The sequence below is a fragment of the Macrobrachium rosenbergii genome, chromosome 59, assembly GCF_040412425.1.
Source record: "Macrobrachium rosenbergii isolate ZJJX-2024 chromosome 59, ASM4041242v1, whole genome shotgun sequence".
NCBI lineage: Eukaryota > Metazoa > Arthropoda > Malacostraca > Decapoda > Palaemonidae > Macrobrachium > Macrobrachium rosenbergii.
Window position 1 is genome coordinate 2,692,233 of NC_089799.1, and position 22,057 is coordinate 2,714,289.

Genomic DNA, 22,057 nt, shown 5'->3' on the forward strand with positions numbered 1-22,057 from the left:
GAAAGAGGAACCTCTCCTCCTCCTCCTACTCATGGGAGAGAACACCTGGGGCGGAATAATTACATTTCCCCATTGAAAACTCTCTATCTCTCTCTCTCTCAAGCAGCGGCTAATAAATAGCTTACGTATGTCTTTGAAGACAAAAAGAAAAAATTAAATTATAACTGAATATGGAAACAACCCATATTGCATTGGCAGTTTCGAAAAACTGCAAAACAATTTCAAAGGCATTATCATAAACTCTCGTTCTCATTCAAGCAGAGTTGTAATATATATATATATATATATATATATATATATATATATATATATATATATATATATATATATATATATATATAATAAATTAGAAATGCCTGCCGAAATATGACCCATTTACTATTATACAGTCATTTTCAACAAATTAAAAAACTTAATATTCATGGAACCTAAACCATAGATATTGGGAACACTATCCCTCTTGGGAACAAGGTGAAAAAATCAAATTATATCTCAATAAGGAAACACAACTCAGTTACTCTTATATTGGCATTTTCAAAAAATTAAACACTTAATATTAAATGAACCTAAACAATAGGTATTTCAAAATATTCAAAATGGACAGAGAAACATTTCTTAGTGTTATTTTACGTTTTATATGTACAATATATATATATGTATATATATATATTATATATATATATATATATATATATATATATATATATATATATATATATATATATATATATATATATATATATATATATATATATGGGGTAATGTGTTTGATTTTAGAATTACTGTGTATATTCAATCATAGTGTGATGAAACAAAAGAGACGCTTCAAAGTGGAACTAGGACGATCGCACAGTTGCAATATCATTGCAGTCAGCAGATAGTTCGATTGCTTCAGCTGTTTTGGCTCGATGAACACACAATATTGACGCTGGTTTGTGAGGCGACTGACCGAGTTGGTATGCAAGTACGTAAGTTCGTGCGTTAGAAAAATGGAGATTGTGTCTAATTCTGCCTAAAAGTTAGGTCTGGTTGATTATTAACTAAGCAAGAGCGATATCGTCCAGACGTGGCTTTGTGTGTTTCCAATCTCTTAGAAACCGGCAGTTAAGGTAAATACAGACTTCTATTTTTTCTGTGTGGACTGTGAACTTGTGAATTTACCATATCCAATACACTTATGAATTTGTGGGGAGAATTGGACATAGTCATTTATGTCACTTTAATATTATATTTAATTGTGTTCTGATTTGACATTGGTTAACCATGCATTTTAGACTTTCATTATTATATCACATGCTTGTATACTGTATTTGTGGGAGATTACTATTTGTTTGATTTTCAACAGATGTCTGTGGGGTTGCTGTGGTTATAGAGAAAGGACACTGCAATCTTTGCAGTTTAGTGGTTGCTTTCAATGTGGTTGACTTTAAGACTAGACGTACAATGTCTACGATGGAGTGTGTGAGAGTTTTGAGTGTGAAGGCTTTTTAGCCAGAGTAAGATTAAATCTTGAATTAGACTATTTTGACTTGATAATTCATTTATTATGCATTTTAATCTTTTCTTTGTTAATTCATTACTTGTTGGGTTTGTTCGGTAATAAATCTATTTATGTAGGAAAGATTGTGTTTCCTTAGAGTATCCATTTTGAGGATGGTGTTGGAGAGAAAGAGAGAATCCGTGGGTTGAGTGCGAGAGAGAGAGAGAGAGAGAGAGAGGGGAGCGAGAGAGTTGCGGGTTACCCGTCTTCTGGAGTTAGGTCGCGAAACACATTACGTAGCATTTCGAAAGGAATGTTTGAATCTGTAGGTGAAACAGATTTTATTGGTGGCAGTGGTGTGCGAAAATTTTATTGGTGGCAGCGGTGTGCGAAAATTTTATTGGTAGCAGCGGTAGTCGTTAGTTTTATTAGAGGCAGCAGTTAAAAGTTTAAATGATAGCAGCGATGTTTAGGGTTAGGATAGCGAAAGAGGGATAGGAGAAATAGGCTAATTGATAACACTGCGCCTGAGGCACTCGCTGATAGTGATAGCCGCAAGGCACAAGTTGAGAGCAGTGTCGAGATCTTAAGCGATGGGATAACTGCGTGTCAGAATTACACGCTGATACGGTGAATTTTTTTTTTTCTATTTAAGTATTCAGGAGTGGTGAATTGTGAAAATAGGTCTGGGTGATATGTAGAGTAGTTTGGGGTTAAGAAAACACCCAGATAAGTGTGAATAGTGGCGATTGTGAGTTAATTAAGTGAAATGGTGACCGTGCAATATCCATCTCTATCGAGTTGGTGGCATCCCAGTCTCGTAAGGCGCAGGGCTCCGTTTTCTGTTTAGCAGTCACGAGTTATAAGGCAAGTTCTTCCGTTTTCTTTTTTTTTTTGTGGGGGGATTGTTTCTTTCGTCCCTCTTATTTGGTTTTCTTTCATGTTATTATGCTCGGGGCGTGTGATCACTTACAAAATGCCTGACTCAGACGCAAGTACGTCACAATCAATTGTTTGCCATAGGTTGACGAACTTCAATGCAGGCATTACAAATTTTAAAGGGTTAGTTGACAGGAAGTTGACTCAGAATGTTGAGACATTCATTGAATCAGTAAATAATTATCTGAATTCTAAGAAAATTACGGATGGCGCTGAAGCTTTAACAGAAGCAAAAGCTTTCTTAGACTTAGACAAAGGGGATATTGGAGAATGAGCACGCAGTTTCGGGTTCAGAAAGTGTAAATCTTGGAAAGACCTTCGGGAATTTTTACGTGCATCTTATGGCGGAATCGACCGAGAATGCATTGTTCGGAATTTACGAGCGCTTATCAGAACTAGGAAAGGTAATGATTCATTAATCACGTACAGTCCTCGCTTATTTGATGCAGTAGGTGAGATAAAGAAATCTATGAAAAACTCTTCATGGGTAAATGGAAATAATATCTCCTTAGATAATTTTGAAAAATTGTTACACTTCGCCTGCCTTTTGACGACGGTTCTGGATGTGATTGTAGATGGTTTCGATAAAAGAATTGATCAGAATACAGATGAATCCTTTTTGTTTGCTCAGATTAACAAAATTTATCAAAATGTCCGACGCTGGACAGTAGTTTTGTGAAGGGAGGTGCTAAAATTTCAGCAGCGGTTTCGAAACCACAGAATAATGCTAGTACTTCACATCTAGGAAATGATGCAGGAGTGAAAGCATGTGCACGAGTGGAGTCGAAGAAAACTCCAGAGAGATCAGTCACAACGATTCGTTGTTTTAACTGTGATAAGGTGGGACATAATAAGTCAAATTGCAGAGTGAGATATTGTTCAGCTTGCAAATCTTCAGACCATGGGTGGAAATTTTGCCCAGCCACAAAGAATAGAGATTATTCAGGGAAAACACGGGGTGGTTTTACTAGATATGACAGAAGAATTCCACATGATGCAAGTTCTAGGTACACAAATGAACATCAGAATTTTCACAGGATAAGTTTGAAGACGGACACAGGATAATGAGCAATCAGGTCTTAGAATCACTAGAACATAGGCCGATTGTAAGTGGCTTTTCTAATGGCATTGAAATTTCTATCTTCATTGATTCTGGCAGCTCAGTTAACCTGATAGACGCTGATTTTTTTCACTCGAAGTTTCCAGAGTGTAAATTAGTCCCTACTAATGAGACAGTGTGTGATGTACAGGCGAGAAGATTGAATATCTTACGTTCATCATCTCTTACGCTTTGTATTGGTGAAAAGACGATAGTAGAACCATTTTTGGTCATAGAAGGATTAGCCTTAGGTGAAATGGTTTTGTTAGGACACCCTTCTTGTATGCGACATAACATCAACATTCTTACTGGAATTCAGGGGATTACAATAGGTGAGCCAGGTTGTTTCGTTCCATATAGAAACATGGAAAAAAGTTGTGAGAAACCCAGGACGCAGTCTGCGACATGTGTAACACATTCATTAGAGAATGAAGACATTCCACAAAAGTCTTTCAAAGGATTTTTGTTAGAAGATATTGAATTGCACCCGCGAGTTCCTACATTAATTAAAGTGTCGATGAAAGAGAAGAATTTGCCTTCTCAAGTGTGCGTTGTTGAGGGAACCGAAAATTTCAAAGACGTTGTAAATACGGTATCAGTAAATGAAGTTTCAGTCGCAGGCGTAACTGCAGTAGAATTGGTAAGCTATCAAGATTCAGTAAAAAAATATCACAAGGGTACTTATGTAATTGATTTTGAAGAGTTTAAGGAAGAACATAAGATAGTGAGTTTTTGTGGAGACGGTAATATGTTTCCCAACGAGGAACTACAATTCAGAAGTCAAGTTCTTCACGAACATTTGGCTAAAGCTGATTATTCCGAGTATACAGATAAAGTAGAGAAAGTGTTGAAAGAATATTTAGATATTATTGCTTTGAAGGGAGATAAGCTAGGAGTTACAGATGTTTTAGAACATTCAATCCGCCTAGAGAAAGGTACAAATCCCATATATATTCCAGCGTATCGAATTCCTTTTAAGATCAGAGAAGAAGTAGAAAAAGAAGTTCAGAAGTGGGAGTCGGCAGGTATAATTAGGCCCAGTTCCTCGCCTTTTAATTTTCCTTTACTAGAGGTCCCAAAGAAAGACGGTAGCATCAGAGTATGCGTAGACTTTCGTAAATTGAACGAAAAGACATGCCCAGATAGATACCCGGTAGCCTGTTTGCCTGATTTGTTTGTTGAAATCGGTGGCAAGAATATATATTCGTCTATAGATCTCATGCAGGGATTTTTGCAAGTTCCACTTGGCGAGAATAGTCGTAAATTTACAGCATTTTCTATACCAAAGGGACATTACGAGTTTAATAGGATGCCTTTCGGATTACAAGGGTCCCCAATAACATTTACTAGGCTGGTTAACACAGTACTTCACGGTTTATTAGGAAAGTCGGTATTTGTGTACATGGATGACATTCTCATATGCACAGATACAATCGAAGAACATCTAAAGGTGTTAAAAGAAGTCCTCAAGCGATTACGGTTCGCTGGGTTAAAGGTCAAATTGGCTAAATGTGAGTTTCTGAAGAAAGAAATTGTTTACCTAGGTCATGTTATCTCTAAAGAAGGAGTCAGAGTGAACGATGACAAAGTCAAAGCTATCGTGAGTTTTCCAGTTCCTAAAACCAGGAAGCAGATTCGTTCATTCCTAGGTATGTCGGGTTTCTTTCGCCATTTTGTGCGGAATTTTTCTACAATAGCGTCTCCATTGACAGATCTATTAGCAGAAGACGTTAAATTTGTTTGGGGTGACAGTCAGCAATTAGCTTTTGAGAAGCTTAAGAATGCTTTAGTGAACCCACCTGTTTTGAAGTTTCCAGATTTTAGTCAACCGTTCACCTTGGTGACTGACGCGAGTCAGGAAGGTATAGGTGCGTGTTTGATGCAGAAATTTGAGGGAAAATTACATCCAATTGCTTTCTATAGCAGAAAGTTCAAAACGTGTGGTAGTAACGAAAGGCTGATGTCAGTTGTGGACAAGGAGGCTTTCGCAGTCGTCTCTAGCCTTGTTCATTTCAAGATGTTGTTGATGGGAAATAAAGTTGAGATTTTTACAGATCATCAACCGTTGCTAGAGCTTTTCAATAAGCCAAATTTATAGCCCAAGAGAGCACGTTGGTTTTTGACATTGAGAGATTTTGATGCAAGCCTCAAATACATTGAAGGTAAGCATAATGTGGTTGCAGATGCATTGAGCAGATATTTTCCGGTTGAGGATGAGGGAGTACATACCGAATCCTGTGCGGAAGATGAGAGTGGACATTTGGTGTCTCATGTCTCGGATACTAGTAGTTCTGAGATATCTCATGTAGGGGACAAACACGTTCCTATAGTGCATACTTCGGAGAGAAATAGTGTGTCGGCAGTCTCGGAAGAGATTGTTATTCGTGATGTTGAGGGAAACGCTGTGTGTTATATTACTGGTGAAAATGACATTTGGGACATACCTTTGCTTGAAGAGAAGCAAGATGAAGATAAATTATTATCAGATGCTAAGGCATTTCTCAGGGGAGTTGTACCGAAGGAAGGTTATAATTTGCCTTTTTCTGGACTAGAATTGGAGAATAATTTATTAGTTAGGAAAGTTAAGTATAACTTGTGAAGTAGTCTGAGTATGGGTGAAACTACACAAATCATTGTGCCAGAGAGTCTAGTACCACAAGTTCTAGATATTGTACATTGTAAATTTGGTTCTCCTCATTTAGGTGTTGATAAGACGTATGAAAACATTAGGTCAAAGTTCTTTTGGAAAAATATGTTTTCCGCAGTAGAGGCCTTTGTGAAGAATTGCTCTATTTGCAATGCGAATAAGCCGGCGACGACGGTGTCGTGTCGTTTGGGTTCATATCCCATACCAAATAGGCCGTTTCAGAGAGTGCATATGGATATTCTGGGTAATTACTCAGAATCTGCTTATGGGTATAGACATTTATTAGTGGTTGTTGATGAGTTGACTCGCTTTGTCGAGATTTTCCCGCTGAAATTCAAGTCAGCTGAGGAAGTAGCTATAGCGTTCTTTAAGGGGATAATTTGTAGATATGGTGTCCCTTAATGTCTGCTCACAGACAATGGTAGGGAATTTATTAATAAGACTTTTAGGGTCTTGCTAATTTACTGGGAATAAGGAAGGTATCTATAATTCCTTATAGGCCAGAAGTGAACGGGTTATGTGAGAGGGCGAATCGGAAAATAATTGAGGCATCGCGCATGACAGTGGGTGGTTCCGATACACATTGGAACAGATCTTTGGATGAAGTTCGATATAGTATCAACACTATGGTGAATGACACAATTAAGATATCTCCAGCAGAAGCTTTGTATGGATACAAGTTGAAAGGACCTTTTGATTTGTTACCAGAGCAAATTAAGGGCGATGTTACGGTTACTTCGTTGATAAATACAGTGAGAGAAAGATTTGCGCGTATTAGTAAAGAACTTGAACTTAGTTCGCGCGCAATGGTAGAGAAGAGTAACGCGAAATCGCGGGGTGTAGCTATTTCCATGGGTGATAGAGTGTTTGTTAAAGTGAATGTTCGGAATGATCCGAATTATAAATTAAGTCCAAAGTTCCATGGACCTTTTGAGATTGTAGAGATCAAAAAAGGGAATAGATTTGTAATAAAGGATGTAAATACTGGTGTGACGAAGCTGACCAATATTTCGAAGTTGAAGAAAGTTGGGATGTAATGGAACATTTGTATATAGTTAGAGGGGTAAATGGGTTGATATTTGTATACATATGATATTTATTTATTTATTTTTTTTTTTTGTCTCTTGTTCATTCTAGATGCTGAAGTTCTTAGTGATAATCCTGTTGAGTACAGTAACCTGGGGGTCACAAGAAGTTTGTTTAGGACCAGGTGTAGTGGTTGAAGAAGATCATGAAGTCTGGTTAGCTTCGGACCAGGTGACCGTAAGTGTGGAATTTGACAATATAGGATCAGCCAGAGAGGAATTGAATGATTCCAAGGATAGGTTGCACCAAATGAGAAAGACGCTAGATGAAGTAGAGAATAAGAGAACTTTGCCAGTCTCTTTAACTAGATTAATGAAAGAAGTAAGAATAACGTTAGATAGAGTTGATAAGGGGATAGATAAAACATTAGAATGGTTTCCTGACGTTACTCCAGGAAATTCACCTTCTGTAGAGAAAAGGAGACGTAAAAGAGCAGCACCTTTGGTTCTTCTAGGTGTTGGTGTGATTGCTGCGATTGGAGCTATGTCCGTTGGAAGTTTAGTCAAAGTAGCAGAAGTTCAAAGAGACCTAATAGCTCAGGGGAAACAATTAAATCAGTTGCAAGAAAGTAATGAGAAATTGAGAAGTGGTTTTGAAACAATTAGACATTCTTTGAATGAGTTGTCAGTTACAGTAGAACGTTTGAAAGAAGATCATGATGTGACAATAGCACTTCTTACGATCCAACATACTCTTCTTAACCCTTTAATGGTTACCCTCTAATTTGCTAACGTGGGAGGTAAGCCCGGGAGAATTTTACCCTAAATTAAATAATTAATGGAAAATACTTATGAACCAAAACATTTATTAAGAAGATACACAATGGAAATACACCTCTTCTTCTTTCATTATCCCTGTTTTAAATGAGAATTGCAATTTAATTAGTACATTAGAAAACCCTTCCAAAAAAGTAACAAAAAAGTGATATTTAAAAAAAAAACTTTATTATTAATTAGCCAAAAAAAAAATAATAATCCTATCTTCTTATCCTTTTGCATGTGTAGTCTTGGGTGATGGGAGCATGCCCTGGCTGAGTCCTATCCCTTTATCTCTGCCACAAACTGTATGGGTGACACAGAAAAAATAGGGTTATTTTAGTTGGCAAATAATGAATATCTCTATATATAATTTATATTTTCATCATCATCATCATCATATAATATATGTGAAACTTATATTTATATTTGTTTTTACATGTAAATATATATTTATATATATATATATATATATATATATATATATATATATATATATATATATATATATATATATATATATATATATATATATATATATATATATATATATATATATATATATATATATATATATATATATATATTTATATATATAACACTCACCAGCTACATGCAGTCACCACAAACAGGATACAGGTAGCGAGGGCACTTCGCCTTGGTGCACCTGTTGCATCTGTGCCGTGTCTTTGTATCACTCTTGCTGGGGCACTCAACGCAGCGCACCAAAGCCCCACTGCTGTTTGCGAATGATGTCCCTGGCGAGTGTGTAGCACTGCCCAGTGATGGTATATCGTACGCAGTGGTGATCAGCATTTGCAAGGGCGGGGCAGAGGTAAATGCAGCCGTGTTTGTGCCCAGGGAGTGATGAGTGCCTTCCCCAGTTGTATCAAAAACTTTGTGTGTTCCATGACCTGTTCCCCTTTCTTCTGAAAATTCTCCCTGTAAATGATGTAGGAATTGACATTGGCATCATTCACGAGTCCATACATGATGCAGAGTGGCCAACGTTTGGTCTTGCGTGAGCAGGAGGTGACAGAACACATCTGATCAAAGGTATCGGTCCCTCCTTTAGTGGAGTTATAGAACTCGATGACCTCCGGCTTGCCAGTGCTACCGATGGTGGGCTGAGTGTGCTGAGATGATAACAGCAGCACCAGTTTCTTCTTGGTACTTGAAGTGTTGGCCACATATGACACTAGCATCATTTCCTTGGTGTACAAGAAGGCACTTGATCCTTGCTTTCGTGTCTGTTTGTCCTTCATATCATTAGGTATTTCTTTTTTATTGGCATGTAATGTGCCAACAAGGGTCATTCCATGGTTATTCAGAAGGTCAGATACCAGGGGAACAGAGGTGAACCAGTTGTCGGTGGTCACATTCTGGTTTGAACCATGATAGGGTCTCGTCAGCACTTTGGTGTAGTAATGGCCAAATTGAAGGTTTCCCCTGTCTTCAACCACTTCCTTACCTTGGTCTTGCTGTCATTGATTAGGACCAGCTTGATGCCATACTTGGCCGGCTTATTAGGTATATACATCCTAAATGGGCATCGACCTCTAAAACCCAATAACTGCTCGTCAACTGTGAGGTTCTCATGGGGGACATAAAGTCGGCCACAGTTCCTAATGAAGATGTCCCATACCTCCCTCACGGGTGCAAACTTGTCATCTTTCTTCCGAGCCTCCCGTGTTTCAAGGTCGTCAAATCTGAGACAGTGGATGAGGAATTTGAATCGCGCCTTGGACATAGCCACTCGATATAAAGAACATCCTACATCCAAGCTCCACATTTCTTCGGTGGGGATGTGCCCATCATTTTTCTCACCACTGATGACTAGGATACCCAGCAGTGCTCTTATTTCTTTTGGCTTGGTGTGCGCATAAGTTGCTGTCTGTTGACTATACCTGGGGGCAAGTACATCAATTTTCTGGTTAGTACACTTCACAATAATGTTGACAATCTCATCATTGAGGAACAAGCTGAATACTTCTTCAGGTGACGCAGCATCCCTTGCCTCCCCTGGAACAGGGCCGGGCGTGAAGCTCTGGATTATGTTCCTACTTGGTGTCCTAATGCTTGCTTGGGACTGTGGCCGGCAACTCCACCTAAACTGACTCCCACTGCTAAGCGTGCTGGTATTGAATGTGACGATGGAAGGCGTTTCACATTGGCGGCGGCAGCAACTTCTTCCTTTGCCAGTGGCAGCAGGGAATGGGGCATGGCTTGCAATAGAGGTTGAAGCAGTAGGAACTATATCAGAAGTTGATGGGGCAATGAAGTTGAGATCTTGGTGCTTGCTTGGTGTGGATGTAACTACCACCCTTCTTTTTTGTTTATTCCTTTTACCTACAATACCTCCTCCCCATCATCATCATCACTGCTGTCTTCACCTGGTATAAGAGTATATTCCACATCGCTATCACTGTCATACAATAAGTCAGCTTCAAGTTCATCAATATCACCCTCAGATTCACTTTCAGAAATTAAATCTGTTAACCCAGTAGTGTTCATTACTTTCTCAAGTTCTTCATGTGTATATGTATGCTTTCGTTTTGCCATGGCTCACTTTTATTTAATATATTTTACCTGATAATACCTGAAAAGATTGAAAAAATATTAGAATAGGGGTTCACAATTTATAACAAAAACGGTAATACCGGGAGAAAAACACCCAGGTGACACAACACACGCAATTGGTAACTGTGGGAGAAATTCTCCCGAAATGGGCCAAGGAGCAAAAACTAATGGAGATAGTTGAACCACACAACTACCCTTAGTCACGTCATACTAAACACTGCAGCTACTGGAAGTGTCAAGCTGGAGTCACGCTGCCAGATGTATGAGTTACACAACCACCTCTAAAACACTGGGTGAATTCCGCCCTGGTAACTGTTCCAGGGTATTGAGAAAGAAACTGATTCTTTAAGGATAGAAGTGCAAATGCAAATAAAAGCAATTATTGCTGCAGCAGATGGTCGTGTGTATGGTGATGTATTACCTTTAGGATACCTAGAAAATGTTCTAAGGAATTCTGCTTATCTACATGGGGCGAAAGTATTATTCACAGGAGGAGATTTGTATTTATATTATAATGTTTTTAGGGTGAGATTGTCTGATCGGGGATTAATAGTATATGTTCCTGTCAGTACCATGAAACCTTTTCTTAGTTTTGTTATTAGACCTTTTCCGAGTGCTTTTGGAGACTTAGTAGTGACATGGGATGGATTAGAGACCATGTTCATTTTAGGGGATCAGTATCAAGGTTCGGGAGTTGATTATAAGACAGGATGTACCTTAGTTAGGGAGAAGTATGTGTGTGACAGTAATGTTTTCCAGTTGCGAGTTGTATCTGTGGGTGGTTGTGAATTGGCATTAGTTCATAGACAGACGCCGACAGAATGTGACTTTGTACAGTTTCCACTTGAATACCACATAATCTCCACCAGAACTCTTACTGCCGTATACTGCAAAGAATGTCCTGTTACGACGATGTGCCAGGGTAACAAGTCGACGTCGTTCATTCTTCAGGGATCTAAGCTGTTTGATGCTTCATGCTGTGTGGTCTCAACAGACTTCCTCGTAATTAGCCGTGCTGTGTTCAACAGTTCCGAGAAGATATTCATGCGTCATATGCGTAACGATCATGATGTGGTTCCAGTGCCTACAACAGGGGTACCAATGACTATTCCACCGTTAGAAGAAGAAGATGATCCAATAATGATCGAGTATCAGAAATACATATTGCCTTTTATATTGATAATCTTAGTGGCTATTCTACTGATAATTCTTATTATGGGGGTAGTAAAGCTTATTTGTGCTTGTAAAGCTACATGCAAGGGCTCTAAGAAAACGACCCCAGTGACTTTGGAAATAGTTCATGAGAGCAGTACTTAAAACTGCAGTGCAGTAGACATTGCTGACTGAGCATAGCTCTATTTGTTATGTTTTATACGTATGCTTTTCTTTTAGTTCGCCATTAAAAGAGCGAGACGCTCTTATGGGGTGGCCAAGCACTATATGGGGTAATGTGTTTGATTTTAGAATTACTGTGTATATTCAATCATAGTGTGATGAAACAAAAGAGACGCTTCAAAGTGGAACTAGGACGGTCGCACAGTTGCAAAATCATTGCAGTCAGCAGATAGTTCGATTGCTTCAGCTGTTTTGGCTCGATGAACACACAATATTGACGCTGGTTTGTGAGGCAACCGACCGAGTTGGTATGCAAGTACGTAAGTTCGTGCGTTAGAAAAATGGAGATTGTGTCTAATTCTGCCTAAAAGTTAGGTCTGGTTGATTATTAACTAAGCAAGAGCGATATCGCCCATACGTGGCTTTGTGTGTTTCCAATCTCTTAGAAACCGGCAGTTAAGGTGAATCCAGACTTCTATTTTTTCTGTGTGGACTGTGAACTTGTGAATTTACCATATCCAATACACTTATGAATTTGTGGGGAGAATTGGACATAGTCATTTATGTCACTTTAATATTATATTTAATTGTGTTCTGATTTGACATTGGTTAACCATGCATTTTAGACTTTCATTATTATATCACATGCTTGTATACTGTATTTGTGGGAGATTACTATTTGTTTGATTTTCAACAGATGTCTGTGGGGTTGCTGTGGTTATAGAGAAAGGACACTGCAATCTTTGCAGTTTAGTGGTTGCTTTCAATGTGGTTGACTTTAAGACTAGACGTACAATGTCTACGATGGAGTGTGTGAGAGTTTTGAGCGTGAAGGCTTTTTAGCCAGAGTAAGATTAAATCTTGAATTAGACTATTTTGACTTGATAATTCATTTATTATGCATTTTAATCTTTTCTTTGTTAATTCATTACTTGTTGGGTTTGTTCGATAATAAATCTATTTATGTAGGAAAGATTGTGTTTCCTTAGAGTATCCATTTTGAGGATGGTGTTGGAGAGAGAGAGAGAATCCGTGGGTTGAGTGCGAGAGAGAGAGAGAGAGAGAGGGGCGAGAGAGTTGCGGGTTACCCGTCTTCTGGAGTTAGGCTGCGAAACACGTTACGTAGCATTTCGAAAGGAATGTTTGAATCTGTAGGTGTAACATATATATAATTGCAATGTCAGCGCTTTTATTTTCCTACAACTAGAAGTGAAAGGCAGGAAGGTAATCAATACTTCTTACTATCATTCAGGTCCTACAGGATGAAAGAAAGGAGACAAGGATTTACCAAAATAATAATGATAATACAAATAGTAAAAATAATAATAATAATAGTTGTGGATTTATTCTTAAATTTGTAAGAGGGAAACGGGAAAAGTAAATACGATTATTAAAAAGAAATAAAAAGGCAGTCCCCTCTTCAGCTCTCAATCAGAGTTAAGTAAGTAACATGGAAATACTTTCGGTTTATGTACTTTTGCAGACTGTCAATTTACATATAAATACAAAAAACACTTTTACTTTTGTAAAACACATCAAAACGAACCATTCATTTCTAAGGAGTGTTAACATCAGCTGCCAAGGAGCGTAGTTCATTTTAGAATAGTACATTGTGTACCTATAATTCTCATTAGTTTAATATCTATCCGATAGTTAAGAATGTTTCAGGCTGGATAATATTATAAGTGAATTTCATATTGGCAAAGCATCAGCTACCAGGTCGTCAAGGCTACATTTTAAATATATTAAATCGAGAAGTCAAGTATGTACAGTATAAGTATAGTTTTTCATCAACTTAGTTATGATTAGCAGTACCCAGTGGGTCATTGTTCATTGCACACTTGCCTGGGTACGAAAGTCACGTGAGATTAATGGTAGGTTATGATTATTATTTTCAGTCATTTTTCCGGGAGTTCAAAGCTATCAACAGCAAAAAGTTCAACAGTTGCAAATAGCAGGTTTGACTGGTTTTATAGGAATATCTTCGTAGTGGTCTATATAGGTAGGAATAATTGTGTGGTATGAACACTTATAGAATAGGTCATATTTCCGGCTAAAGTATAGATGACTTCTGTTATTTTTCCTCAACGAGTCTTATAGATACCCTTAAACTGGCTACATCATAGTAGGGACTTGGAATTCAGCTTCTCGTTTACTTTTTGAAAGTTCTGTCCATAGTTTGTTTCTTTAGTGATTTATATCGGACTTCCTTTAGAAAATTAGTAATAGTTCCGAGGTCTTGCGTTATTGTAATGTCATATAAGCGTTGGTTCTCATACTACATTGAAACTTAGAGGTTAAATGTGTAAATATTGGAGAGGACCTTACCAAGAGCGTTGTTATCATGGCATCTCTGCATATTTCAAGACACTGCGGCTGGCATGGGGAGGTTCCAAACTGAAAGTGTTACTTTGAGGGCACTTTGGTATTGTTGCCAAATGCATCATAGATAAATTATTTAATAAGAGAACTCTAAATTTCAGTTACTTGAAGGGGCATTAGCAATACTGATAATGGCATTTTAGGTGAATGATTCAGTCATATTGAATGCATTACTTGAGGATAATATGGCTTTTCTGAAAATATCACAGGTCAGTGAATCTGTAAATAGACTCAAATTCAAAGCGTTACCCTAAATGAGATGAGCTATTGTTAACAGTGGTGTCTTAGGTAAATGAATAAGTCCATTCGGAAGTGTCTTTGATTGGGCGTTTGGCAAGGGTATATTTGGCATATGAATGGATAAGCATTCTCATTTATTTTTTCATTAGGGCACTAAGGATTTTCCAGATATCTGACATACCAGGTAAATTCCTTCCTTAGTAGACTCCTCATAGCTATTAGGGGAGTTACAATATAAGGGACTGATTTCCCATGTATGTTGTAAATTGGAGTAGTTAGGTTAAAGAGGTTGAACAGCAAAGTGGAAGGAACTGAAGGGGAAGCTATATTTGATAATCAGGGAGTTTTGTTATACGTACACTTGGCCTCAAGAACAGTTCTCAGAAATTAAATCTTAGCAGAAGAGTTCTGTCTAAGCTTAGGACCCAAATCAGTTCTGAAATTGTCTGTAGTTACATTTCAAGAAGGTCTGTCTTAAATCGCTTGTGACTCTAATGCCAATTATTTGAGAAATTCAATTATTTCTGAGTCATAGGTTTAATCAGTTTTAGAAGAACAAGTGCAACAGTGTCTTGACATATGGAGAATTATGGTTAAGATATAATGATTTTTTTAGTGTTGAATTATTGCATAGAGTTCCCATTGAATTTAAATTTATCAGATCAAGGTTCAGTTAACTGTAATAATTGAATATTTAACTGTTATTGTTAAAAATTTAACTTTAAATTTTGAATAATGGGAAAATTGTCATACAATTCGTAAATTGACTATTGTTCAAGAAGGTCTGTATTTCAGCATATTGCTCAGTTCTCACCAAGTCTGAGGCTTCATTTAGCTAGGAAAAGCAATAAGTGCCTTTGTTAGTTTATAATAAAACGAAATCGTAAAAACTACTGGAAATACTCTAGAGGTATCAAAATAATTCAAGAAAGTTATAACAATATCCAGTGTCTCCTCAGTTACGGTATATCATGTAGACATTGTAATTAGGTTTGATGAGCTAAATTTGGAGACTCATAGCTATGCAGATTTTCCTCACTGGACAACGTTTGCAATAATCTGAGATAGCAAAACTATTCTGCAGTGTTATCGTCTATAGAACTCGGATATAGGAACGAGATATTGTTGTGGATTGATGTAAATAACTAGACATTGTTCTTATTTCTTCCTCTTAACCTTCCATTCTGACTAGACATCTGTTTCTGTCAAATTGAAATCACACAATTTACATTCAAAGGAATTTTTCAGTCTCCAGTTAAAGCTGTTACACAGAAACACTTTGCAGATTTACAGTACATCTGGTAAGCTGCAGAATTGCACACTCACAACTTGCTGACCAATTTCTGCATACTTTGCTTTTAAAGGAGTTTCATATTCTCTCTCTCTCTCTCTCTCTCTCTCTCTCTCTCTCTCTCTCTCTCTCACACACACACACACACATTTTGTGCCTCATTAAAGTCTTCACATGGTTTTTTAAAGCATCATCTCACACTTGAATTCACCCTTATTCACACTACTTATCTTCAGAGGTGCTTTTTCCATTAAAAATTTCACACTTAAATTCCCCCTCATTCACATTACACGTTTCACACTTAAATTACCCCTCATTCACACTAGGTGCCTTCAAGGTGCTTTTTCCATTACTTCCAGACACAGGGATTAAATACCTCACTCTTGATATTCTCACACTTGAAAACTCTTCCTATGAACATATTAAATACTCACCCTAAACACACACTTAAAATGTTTATATGGGTTCAGTTTTCCTTAATCACCGATATTACGATCTTAGATTAGGGTATGAAAGAGGTAAATCTTCGGGTGTAATATTTGCTTTAGTACCTAAATTTAAGTGAATTCGATTGTTTTTTGTCGTAAATTTTCAACATTTCATGTTTTTTAATGTGATTAAGTTAGGAGGTTCACATTACCTTAAAATTTGAGAAGGGAAGCCTTTCTTGACACTGTGTACAAAGTGAGAGCTAGAGTAGTGTCTCTAAAGATTAAATATTAACTTGCAAACCTGAACAGTGGAAAATTGTGAATTTTTGCTCATTAGTAAGGGACGTAAGCTGAAGTACAGAAGTCTTCTTATATACATATATTGGTATATATACTGTATGAACACAAAACTGGAAAGACTGTAGAAAAAGAGTTGAAAATAAAGGACTCCTTGGAGCCAGCATTGCAATACCCCGAAGGGGAGAGAGAGAGAGAAGGCTCCCTCAGCTGGAGGTAATGAAACCAGTCGGTTACCAACTTTGAAGCCAACCCAAAGGGCTTCAGTTTTCTAAGCTGACAACAGCTGATTGCCGAGATGGGAAGAAGTCTCGTATATACTTCCCTCGTGCTTTCCACTGCGTTTCCAGTTTTCTGTGTCTCTAGGGAAGATATGTTATACCACCCAAATGTCAAAGAACGATGTTAAGTACAGTAAGCCCAAGGTGGGCGTGGCAAGGCTACCGCCAAGACGAGCCTAGGCATACGTTCGCTCCCATGGCTGTACTTTTGTATTTAGGCAAATGCTTCGTTAACCTGTAGTGTCTTATGAACTGGGTAACTGACCCTGTATATTTTCTTTGTCAGAATTTTGCATCAAACGAGTATGATGGCCCCCCAAAACAATCCCTAGTTCCTTTTTCTATGAATAACTTTTAAGAAAATCTACGATTTTTATACATTTTGTCAATCTGTTTTCTGTTTTCACTAAGATTTCTTGTAAGATTTTCTCCCACGTCTTGTTACAGAATCTGAATGTTGTATTAAATCTCGTAAAAAACGAGGAACATTAACTAAAAGACTTGTGCTTATGAAGTGTATATATTTTCGAATGTATTAGCCACTGTAAGGTTGAATTTGTAGCTGTCAGAATTCTTTCCTTAGAGCTGTGTGTATAAATTCACTTGTGCACATTTGTTGACAGGAGTATTTTGATCTGTCTCCAGGGGTTCTTATATATGGAATTGGGTTATTTTTATTGTGGATAACTGACTAAAATTACTTGGTATAGTGAGATGCAGAAGTGCTCTATATGCTTGACTTCATAATCTTAGATTATTTTCTCAGAAATTTCTCATTTTGGGGAAAATTTTTTTGCTCTGAATTGTCACGTTTCGCTTATAATTTAATTGTTATTAGGTTCTGTTATTTCAAATACCATTTCTTGGCCTAATTTGTGTAAATTTGGTGATGTAATGGAATAATTCTAACTTGTAGAGAATTTGTCATTTTTGCTGATGCTGCATTTGATTAATTGTGTCAGAAGCTGTCATATCAAAAGTTTACATTCAAATTGTCCACAAGGTTATTTTTAAATACAGAATACCATTTATATTCTCTCAGACGTCTTAAAAGATAGTTTCAAGACATTTTGAAAGTTAAAAGTTGTGCCAGAAGCCTTCAAGTAAGTCTATAGGAACATTTTGAAAGTTAAGTTATCCTTTCGGTCAAGTTAATGACAGAACTTTTAATTACATTTCGGACACATGCCGTCGTTCCAAAAGGGGGTACCAGCTTGGGGCTCAAACGCCTTCTCGTCTTGAGGTCTCCATTTCATTCGTGTACCTGAAATAAAGGAGGGATGAATACCACTAAGGAAACTTTAGAATTCTGTGTGAAAAACTTTACAAAGTTCATAACATCGTCAGTTAATTAGATAAAGTTGGGTGTGTGTGTGTGTGTTAATCTTGGAGGAATGTTTGTGGAAGCCTTTGCAAAAAGGGTAGTGTGTGATAATGTGACTTTTGATATACTAGAAAGGTTGTTGTAGGCCTATTTCACAAAATACCTTGCCACAAGGCATCCTGAGATTTTGAGGCTTTGAGGAGGTATCCAGATTTCACTGAAAGCAAAAGATGAATTTTAGAAGCAAGGTTTTTCCCTATGATTTAACAGGACGAGATAACTGTCCTTATTCTCATGTTACATTTCTAACATAAAGCTTAATGTATTTAGAAAGTATTCCCATGAACAGTTTGGTTAGGATTTGGATGAATCAGAGGCTATGGAGAAGCTAGTTGTCATTTCCTTACAGAGAATGCACAAATCTTTATTGCCAATTTCTGAAATGTTTACGTCAGTTGGTAATTGGTTTAGTGCATTGGCTCTCAGCATTTTTTGGCCCACGCACCTTTTCACCGTATGTCAGAATGTCATCCCCACACCCACCCCTTTCCAAAATTGTCTGCCTCAAAAGGTGCATTCCAAATAATATGCACCAAAATACTAACACAAACACACAAGCTAGAGGAGAGAAAGCCCAGCATGACCTCTCAGTAGTGCGGACCGATGCACACTGCGTTTTGTGTGGACCTAGAGCCAGTTTGAGCCTGCCAATCTGTGGTCACAATTCCCCCCCCCTGAAACTCTGAAATTCCCATTAGGGGGGAATTTCCCCTTGATTGAGGAGCACTGGTTTAGTGGCTTCAGGTACTGAAAGGTTTCCTCTGAAGGTTTGCAGACAGTGTTGTACTGGTTTACTGAACCTTATGTTTGACTCTTAGATTTGGAGATGTATGGCCCAGATGTGAGGTGCTTAAGTAATGGTGATATAGTACTGTCTGGGGCCATTTTGTTGCTGAGAGATTATGTGATTAGAGACGTAACTTTATTGCTTTGTGGACATTTCTGATGTATAACTGGTGTTGTATTTTTCTTGCTCCAGAAATGGCTTTGGCAGGCTTTACTGAGTCAATGTACCTTGGAGAAGCCACTAGAATGTCAACTGATTTTACAGTTAATGTGCCCTGGTCTTGGGTAAGTTAAGACACTGCCCAGGATGTATGCTAGAAATTTCCTTGGTTTTGTATTGCTGTCCAACTCACATTTCTAGGTGTCAGTGGATTTGTGTAGAGGTTTTCTGAGTGTTGATATAGTAACATCATTCAGGATATAGTAACATCATTCAGGAAGTATGCTGATGTGTAGTTTAGGATCAAATAAGTCCCTTTTTTATGATGTTGGTGTATGGTTTAATCCAGTTTTTGTTCCTAATGCCTTGGGATTCAAAGTGTTATTTCACGAGAGTCAAGTTTTGGAATAAATGAAAGAAGTTTTGCTGTTAAGAGACCAGTGCTGAGAATAAGTTTGGTTAATGTTGAGAGTTGTGCTTAAGTTTTTCATAGTTGTAAGCAGTAAATTTTGGAATTTGCTAAGAGCTTTATCTTGGCTACAGCTAAAATGTGGAATAGTTTGCTTAATGCAGATGTGGAATCTTCTGATCTCCTGATATTTAAGTGAGGAGTAAATTCATTTCTGCTCTCTGCTACTGACGTCTCCTGAACATCATGTGTATCAGTTTTATTTTCTATTCCCTTATATTCATTTCTTCATCACATTTTCCTATAAACTGTCTCTCTTTGCAAGCTGATTTCCCTTTGGAGCCCTGTCAAGACTTTGTTCAGAAAGGTGTTCAGGTAAAGATTTAAAGAAGAAAAGATTGTTAAAGGTACATCATGTCAAGATTTGTTATGAATTTGTATATGACAAGAGCACGGAATAAATACTGGTGCTGGACATTTAATTAGTGCTTGTGATACATTGGTATTTCAGAGAGTGGAGTTCAGGCTTCAGATCTGGGACTGCCTTTTTTGGTGCACGATGACATAACCAGGACTCATCATCATTAGTATCACATAAATACATGGTATCAAGTTTAAAGCACAGGATATGTTAGCTGGTGTTTGAAACAAGTCCAGGATTTAGGAAGGATTCGGGAAGTCTTTGCCCCTGGTAGATTTTGGTTTAGAAAGAGTGTTGGTTCGTGATAGCTTTGGTTTTCAGATAGTATGTTAGTCTGTGATACTTTCATATTTCAGTGTCTGAAGTTTTGGTAGGTTTCTTTTGATGTTTTGCTTTCAGGAAGTTTGTTGTGACACTTTTGCTTGTAAGAAGTTCGTCCTTGTGTGATACTTTCACTTTTAGAAAGTCAATTGATCTGTGGAATTTGTTCTGAGAAAGTCTGATTCTCCACGACAGTTTGCTTTCAGAAAGCCTGCTTCTGATAATTTTGCTTTCAGGAGGTCTCTGTTTCGTAATACCTTCGGGTTGAGAAGGTAAACTAGTTTGTGATGTTCTCTTTGGACTCATTTTATTATCTGTGACAGACTTTTATTTACACTGTCTATGTGTTGCTTTAATTTCGTGTCTGCTAGTTTGTTCTTTTGCCTTGAGGAAGTCTGTTAACTTTAATGGCTCTGCCTTCACAGAATCTGTTAACTTTAACACCAAGGCTTTAAGATGTCTTGGGTTGTGAGTTTCTACCAAAAGAAGCTGTTGTACTTTTTTTGTTAGTGGGTCTGTTACTCTGTGATGTTTGTTGGTAGTCTGTTATTTATATTATTTGATTATTCTTATAAGTCTTGCTAGTCTGTGTTTCATGTTCGTGATTTGGGCTGGGGGGAGGGTGGAGAAGAAAGTCTCTCAGGGAGTTTGTTTTGGCTGTAAGGTCAGTTATTTTTTTTTCTTATTTCTTTCCTAGAAAGTCTCTTAGTTTGCTACTCACTGCGCCAAGCAATATACATTCTGGCTTGGGAGAGTCTTGATTAGAAAATCTATTAGTGTGAGAGTTGTTCTTAGGTTTCACGAGTGAGTTAGTTAAAATGCCTTATTATATCTTGTGAATTTTATGTTCATGGAGTTTTGTCCAAAAAGTGGGTCATTCCAAAAGTTTTTTAGTTTTTGCCTGCATAGGATATCTTTTTGGGAGAAATTTTGCCTAAAATATTTGTATCTTTGTAGGAAACTTCTGCCCAAAAGTTTTAGTTTAACCTAGGAATTTTTACTAGGAAGATTTTTGCCCAGAAAATGTGGTAACGAAGTGATTTTTGTCCATTGTGTAAGTTCTTGGGTGTGTGTCTGTTTGGTAGAGGTTTTGCCTGAAATGTGTGTATCTTTGAAGGAGACTGTTAGTTTTACCTAAAAAGCGTTAGTTTTACCTAGGAACTTTTGATTAGGGATGTTTTTGCTCGGAAAATGTGTGAGTTGAACTTAATTTTCTTCCATTGTGCTAGTTCTTGAAAGTGTTATGTCTATAAAGTGTTACCAGTTTTTTTTTTTTTTTTTTTAGAAAATGTGTTAGTTTGGGTGAGGTTTTTGTGACGTGAGTCTCTTGATTCTATGGAGGTTTTTCCTTTGACCGGAAGTTATCAGATTGATTTTTTTTTTGCCTGGAAAATTTTCTGTTGGTCCTCAAGTTTCCAGTGCTCTCTTCCTTGCTCAGGAAATCTTTTCAGCAAGTTTTTTGCTGTGAAAGTTTTAGTTTATCGGCTCCAAAAAGTTCGTTAAAGCGTGGGTGAAAATTTTTAAGAGAAAATGGAGTTTTTTTTTTGCCAACAGAGTTGTCAGTTTGAGAGCTGGAGATGGTTTTGCCCAGAAAGTGGGGACTTACCTGGAAAGTTAGTTTGTGACTTCTTTACTTGACAGGGCTTATTCGTCAGTTTTCTGTCCATGAAAGTTTTCTTTTGCTTTCTCTAGAGTGTGATTTTTGTTTAGAAAGTCGGTCAGATTGAGATCTT

The 22,057-nt window shown here is 37.5% G+C and overlaps 1 pseudogene; it reads right to left on the reverse strand.

Annotated features, from left to right (window-relative positions):
- Positions 1 to 8,615: 8,615 nt before the first annotated feature.
- Positions 8,616 to 10,374, reverse strand: LOC136837423 (piggyBac transposable element-derived protein 4-like; annotated as a pseudogene).
- Positions 10,375 to 22,057: the final 11,683 nt, after the last annotated feature.